We start from the raw sequence: 6,545 nt of genomic DNA on the forward strand, positions 1-6,545 counted from the left end.
CAATTAGTCAAGACTCCAAATCTTGACTCCTCTCATTTAAGAGGCCATACAATTTTGGCCTCTTAAATGAGCCATGAAAATACTGGTGTTCATTTTGAGGAAAACTAATACAGCATCTTTTGAGAAAAGCACCCCCCTCATCTCCTTCAGGTGCAAAATACAGCAATAATGATGGAAAGAACATGAATGTAAGCAAAGTTATAAAGTCTAGATGGATGATCTCTTTCTATCAAAAAAAGAAGCAAAGACTTTGATTTTCAAACTCCTTAATTTCCCCACAGCACTCAGCTCTTTGCCATGTTATGATTTCATCTGAAATTGGTGACTGGGACCAAAGCCACAGACTTGCTATTACAGTAGAGGAGGTACATCCTGTGAATTACACTGGAAAGCATCCCTTTTTAGATGCTTGAAATGCAGCTACTCAAAGCTGTTCTCAAAAGCTGCATGTAGCCTTCAGGTTTGCTGGTCAGATGCCATGGATTCAGGTACACAGAATCACAGAATTAGCAAGGTTGGAAAAGACCTTTGAGATTGTCAAGTTCAACCTATGACCTAATACCACCTTATCAACTAAACCATGGCACTGTGCCACATCCATTTTTTAAACACCTTCAGGAACAGTGACTCCACCACCTGCCTGAGCAGCCCATTCCAATGCTGAACCACTCTTTGTGAAAATAATTTTTCTAATGCCTAGCCTAAACTTCCCCTGGTGCAGCTTAAGACTGTGGCCTCTCATCCTGTCGCTGGTTGCCTGGGAGAAGATGCTGATGAGGTGCAACTCCTTCTGTTCCTCACTGTATGGACAACATCAGAGTGCCCCCACATTAGATTCTGCTGCATGTGGGAGACAGCTAGTTGAAGCTGAAACATAGGTCCAACAGACTACCTTCCTAAACTTAATGGCATAATTGAGAAGAGACCTGCAGATAAATGCATTTTCCTTGGTACAAAGTGTATCTATAGTATCAGCCACGCCAGTCCTCAGTTTCACAGTGATCTTCAAGCTCTTCCCTAAATGATCAGGTTCATACAAAGCTCCCATATATGTTTCTTTTCCTGTGCACATTTTACCTTTTTTTCCAAGGTAGATACCAAATGATGACTTGATTTCACATATTGATTTTTTACTTTGACTTGAACTATAGAAATCCCATATACCTGGGTATAAGGCTGCTTTGCTTATGCAACAGGTAAAGAACACAACATCATGCTATTTCTTTTAGAGTGAACAACCAACCAAAAATAACACCACCACCAAAAGTGTCAAATGTGTTCTCATTGTCTGCTGACTTCCTGTACCAGTTGTCTTTCAGGAAGTTGTTTATTTCCAAAGTTTAAATTACTAAAGATTGGCATCAGTTCTGGAATGAAGATCCTTCAGTCCTCAGGTCTAATGGCATTTCCTGCATTAGAGCTACAGCATCCAGGAGAAGGACCCTTCTTGGAGACTGGAACCTAAGAAGTTCTCTCCACAGATGTCTTTATTTCTTGGTGCATTGCATGATGTATTTCCTTCATTGCTTGCTTTAAGGTAAACACAGAGTAATGTTTGTATACTTCTGCACGTAAATAAATGACGAACAGAGACCTGCTGCACATGCTTCTCTGCTGGGAGGGAGAGAAACAAACATGCAGCAGATGACAGTTGTGTTGCTGGCAGCACTTCCACCAGGATGCTTAGAGTCTGTTGAACCAAGCAGTTTATAAAAATCCACTTAGGACATGGTGGAAGATATAAGATAATATATTTGATGAGGACATCCCCTTGAACTGAGAAGTGTGACAGCAGCAACAGTACCAGAGAAGGAAATGGGAATACACAAGGGACCTCGGAATGTGAAACAGATCTTCCTTCTGCAAAAACATTTATGGTAAAGCCTTGAGTTGCTCTTCATACACTGTAAAATACAGTTCCTCTCAGGAGGCCCATGTCTATAACTGCACTGCTTTACTTTTGTAGGCATCTCTGCCCCAGTTCTAGGTTGTTTCCCCAGCACATAACACTTCACTTAGTGGTCCATGCCAAAACCTTCCCCAGCTCAGTTAAGACAACTTGAGAGAGTCTTCTGCCGGAGAGTGTTTGAAATTGACTTCATTCTGTTTTTGTTGCACTTCCACTGACACCCAGAGGAAGGCAGGTGGGGACTTTCTGTGTGATGTCAAATCTCCCTTACGGCCCTGTCTCACAGATAAGAGTCATTAAAGTTGGAAAAGATGTCCAAGAGTCCAGCCATAAGCCCAGGACTGCTGTGTCCACCACTAAAGCAAGTCTCTAAGCACCATATATACTCATTTTTTGAATGCTTCCATGAATGGTGACTCCATCACTTCCCTGAGCAACCTGTTCCAATGTTTGAACACCCTTTCAGTGAAGAAATATTTTCTAACATCCAATCTAAACCTCACCTGGTACAGTTTGCTGCCGTCTCCTCTTGTCCTATCACTTGTTACCTGGGAGAGGAGACCGACCCCCAGCTGTCTACAACTCCTGCTGCGACCGCAGAAAGCTCAGAGGAGCACTCAGACACGCTCTCCCCCTGTGCTAGAAGCCATAGCAACATATTGGCAGTCGTGGTGGGCTTCGGACCAGCGAGCATCTCAGCCCGGGTTTGCCGCTCGCAGCAGCGCTCAGAGCTGCACTCCGGGCCGCCGGCGGGCACGGGCACCACCCCTGCCTGCCTGAGCCCGGAGGGGACGTCCAGCCGCGGGTCCCTCGGGGCAGGGGCAGCTGAGGCGGGGCGGTCGGTGCCCCCCGCATCCCGCCAGCTCCGGGAGGGTGCGCCGGGGGATGCTCCCGGCGCCCATCCCAGGGGTTTCTCGGAGGGTACCGCGGGCGGCAGAGGGAGCGGGGCGGGCTTCAGGCAGAGCTCTGCCAAAGGGGCTCCGGCGGGCGCAGGACGGAGCGGGTGGGGTGCGCTGGAGGAGCGGGCCGGCAGCACTGCCTCCCTCCATCCCTCCCTTCCCTCCTCCGCGGGGCTGGAGCCTCCCCTGGGCAGCGCCCCCAGCTCCTCCCCGCTCGGTAACGCCGGTCCGAGCCCCTCCTCCCGTTTCCGCTGGCAGGAGCTGGGGCCGTGTCCTGCCCTACCTCCGCCGCTCCCCCAGCACTCGGCCCCATCCGGCCCGGCCCAGGGACGCGCGGGTGAGAGCCGGCGCCGCGGGGGGCGAGGGGCGGCGGGGACCTGCGGGCGATTCCCGGCCCTGGGAGAGGGGAGGGGGCAGGAGCGGGGCGGCCCGGGGCGGGGGTGCCGGGGGCTGCCCGTCGCGGGGGTCGCGGGATGCCGGCCCAGCCGCTGGTGATGCTGGGGGGCGGCGAGGTCCCAGCGGGATGGGGGTGCGGGAGGGGTGCGAGTGGCTCGTAGGGGTGAGGAGTGTTTGCTGGAAACAATAACCCCCCCACCCCCTCCGGTGCCTGTGTGATTTTTGCGGAAACAGGAAAGTTAGTTCGGAGGGATGAGACGAGCCCAGCGGTGTCTGCGTGCGCGGTCCTGCTCTCGGCCGGGGAGCCCGCGGTGCCCACCCGCACGGGAGCGGATGGCTTCGGCTAGGGATGGATTGTCCCCGCCGCCGGGGAGAACACCCCTGGGACAGCGCTGCCGGCAGGCGGGGGCTGCCGGTGCTGTGGCCTTGCGCACCCCCGAGGTGCGGCGGGCGTGAGGGGCTGGGAGCGCGCAGGGCACGCGTGAAGGGAGGGAGGCTGCGCCCCGGCCGCGGTGGGAGCGCGCCCGCCGGGGGCTGACAGCTCCGCTCGGCAGCCGCCCGCGGACGCGGTGCCGGCGGTTCCTGCCTTCCCCCTTCTGATGTAAAACTTGACTCCAGCACGGCCTTTTCCTGTAAGAGCTTTTGGAAACTTTTCTTGCTGAATCTTGGGTTATCCGCCTGTCACCGTGCTCCTGGTGGGAGGTGGGAGCTCTGTGAGGTTTGCCTCTCGGGAAGGCCTTCGGCTCCAGGGAATTCTGATGGGCGCAGGGGAGGACCTGTGGTGTGGGGATGCTGTGTTAAGGAAAAAATAGACTGCAAGGGTGACCTGCATTCCTCTACTTAATCCTTCTATCAACTCTTTCGCTCTGGGCTTTTACACTGTATAGTTCTGTGGTTTGAACCGCAGGAATGGGTGCACTGATTTTCCTACCTGACTGCACTGAACTTGGGCATAAGTCACCTGGGATATGTTTGTTAGAAGTTAAATATTCTCTAGAACAGCCATGGCAGTCAAATCACACAGTTTGTTTGGGCTCTTGGCCCATTCCTAGATGGGCCTAAACGTTGCCTGTGGAAGGCAAAGCTTAAACATGTTCCTGTAGCAAAGTTGTTAGTAACAGGTGCCACAAATTGTTTTAATGGTTTGTTTGTTAAGCTTTGTAGCCAGGGTGTATAATTGCAAATAGCAGCCACCGAAGTGTGCATTCATAGGAGTTGTGTTGGCATTGAATGTGGGGCCCAAGTTAGCACTCAATAACTTTTAGAATGTCAAAAGATAAATTATCAATGCGATGTTGAGAACACTGGGGAAAAAAAAAAATCTGTCCTTGCAGTTTTATGTCCTTTTCTTCCATTTTGCATTTTTTCCTGAGCTCCAAGTATGAAAACTGATGGAGCTAATATAGCTTCTGCCTCCAGATCTTTCCCTTTCATATTTTTAGACCTGTGATCATCAAATTGCAAATCCTACAGAAAAAGCCTTTTCTATAATGGGGCTGTAAGTCTTCTGGTGCTTGGTTTTGGGTACCTGCACTTTCTTTAAACCTAATTCTCATTAATAAAGCTGCATAAGAAGACCTCGGGGTCAGAACATAACAAATGCAATGTCATTTGCATTATTCAGGCAAAGCTCTGAGGTTAGAATGGCCCTGTTCATCTCTGTTGAGGAGGATAGAAGGGTTAACTGTGAATGTCAGTGTTATCTTAGCTATTTTGGTTATTTTGACAGAAAGTAGCTATCAGAGATGCATATCCCACAGTCTTTGCTTTCTGTGCTATTTTAAGTTATTTTCATCTAAAGCATGCCAAACCTCAGCCTGTCCATGAGGGTATTTCCATCACAACTGTGTATTTTTAGTGTTTAACCCCTGTGTCCCCAAAGACACAAGCTAAAAAACTGCAATAGAAAAGTGAAACACAGGAAGAGCACAGATTAAAATAGCAAGCTAACACCGAGGCAGCAGCACTGACTGAAGAGTTGCTTTCACATTTGTGTCACAAGTGAAATTAGCAAGTTTTCACTAGAGAATCCAAGACTTTGTCTTGGTATTACTCTGAGAGAAGTGGAGTAGAAGTGGCTGCTTATCTTAGAAGTAGTCTGTTAATATTCCTCAGATACTTGGGTTTTATGATTGAAAACCCACCTCAGTGTTTCCCTTTAATCATATTTCAGGATTGTGCTGTTTGCAAATGACTGATGCCCCACTAGTTTTCTGTGTTGAATATCACTAGATTTATTGATGCATGACAAAAAGATGAGAATGCTTTAAAGAGGCTGAGCATGAGCCAGTGTTGTGCCCTGGAAGTGAAGGCAGCTGACAACACTCAGGGCTATTTTGATAAGACTGCAGCCAGTACCCAAGGGAGTGATTATCTCAGGTCAGGGTCTGCATCAGCGGGGTCCAGGACCAGAATTCACACCATGGCTGGAGGCAGGGCACAACTACAGCACAGGTTGGGCAGGCACTGAAGGCCACAGGCAGAGCTAAAATGGAGTCCCTGGTGTCATGAGCAGAGAGCAGGGGTGCATGTGAGGCAAAGAGAGCATTTAAAGGCTCTGAGTACTCTCAGGGCCCTGGTACAGCATGAGGATCATATGCTGAGGGAACTAGGCTTGTTCAGCCTGGAGAAGTGAGAACTTTGATGGGACCTATAGAGACCTCCTGGTACTTCAGAGGAGGTTCTCAGGAAATCAGAGCTTCGTCACTTTGTTGTATGGTGACTGCATGAGGGACAGCAAAGGGAAGTTGAAATGGCGCTCAAGATGGATGTCATTTCCAGCAAGGAGGACAGTCAGATGCTGGAACAAGTTGCTCAGAGGGGTTGTGCAATGTCTGTCCTCGCAGGTTTTCAAGGCCAAAGCAGATGAAGTCCTGTTGGGACCTCATGGCTGGCCCTGAGTAAGGTAGAGCATGATGGAGCCTGCTCCAATGTGAATTCTCTGATCCTGAGATCAAGCAGCCATTTGGTCTGAGAAGGAAGAAGGTGTGTACAACAATGGCAATACTTGTAAATACCCCAGATAGAGAAATGAAGGAAGGTTTTGGGATGCTGATGCGTTGCTAAGATGCTACAAGAAATTAAATTTAAAACTTTCCTCAATATGCTCGCAGCTTTTGCTGGGGAGGTGTGTGTGTGGGTAGAGGAATGGTTTGTATTTGTAAACTCACTTTCCTTTAGTGATTCTCAAGGTACAAAGTGCCTTTTTGGTGTAACATCACTTCAAGATGCATTTGGGAATGGATCAAACCATGCTCTTTCAAATTTCATGTAGGGAGTGTGATAACAATAAAGCATGGTGCTGACCTTGGGGAAAGACAGTGTATGACCAGGGAATAGCC

The 6,545-nt window shown here is 49.4% G+C and overlaps 1 protein-coding gene across 5 annotated transcripts in view; it reads left to right on the forward strand.

Annotated features, from left to right (window-relative positions):
- Positions 1–3,032: 3,032 nt before the first annotated feature.
- TSPAN9 (tetraspanin 9) overlaps positions 3,033–6,545 on the forward strand; it is a 166,595-nt gene continuing 163,082 nt past the window's right edge. For 2 of the 5 annotated variants that reach the window (XM_068182884.1, XM_068182890.1), the window contains exon 1: positions 3,036–3,145. The gene's annotated coding sequence lies outside the window, so the exon portion shown is untranslated. Of the gene's footprint in view, positions 3,146–6,545 lie in introns of all 5 variants that reach the window. The other 3 variants (XM_068182886.1, XM_068182887.1, XM_068182883.1) reach the window with 2 other exon arrangements.

The sequence above is a fragment of the Anomalospiza imberbis genome, chromosome 2 (assembly GCF_031753505.1).
Source record: "Anomalospiza imberbis isolate Cuckoo-Finch-1a 21T00152 chromosome 2, ASM3175350v1, whole genome shotgun sequence".
Taxonomy (NCBI): Eukaryota; Metazoa; Chordata; class Aves; order Passeriformes; family Viduidae; genus Anomalospiza; species Anomalospiza imberbis.